Genomic DNA, 237 nt, shown 5'->3' with positions numbered 1-237 from the left:
GGGGGGTGGTGGGGGGGGCGACCTGAGGGCCGGCTCCCGGACCACAGCTGATCTGATTATAGACACTGTCACTATTCATTTTGGTTAAATTTACTAATTTCTTTATGATGTACCGAGGGATTTGTCTGTCTCGGTCTGAAGCTCATATAGTTTATAGTGGATCATTTGTTGCCTAGAAAGAATTACTGTAGTGATTGAGTGCTCAGGCTTCATTTGACCATATTATTATTATTATTA

This window comes from Seriola lalandi, unplaced genomic scaffold (genome assembly GCF_002814215.2).
Source record: "Seriola lalandi dorsalis isolate HSWRI2012SDOR001 ecotype SW California unplaced genomic scaffold, Sedor1 jcf7180002054505, whole genome shotgun sequence".
Lineage (NCBI taxonomy): Eukaryota > Metazoa > Chordata > Actinopteri > Carangiformes > Carangidae > Seriola > Seriola lalandi.
This window is presented reverse-complemented; position numbering follows the sequence as displayed.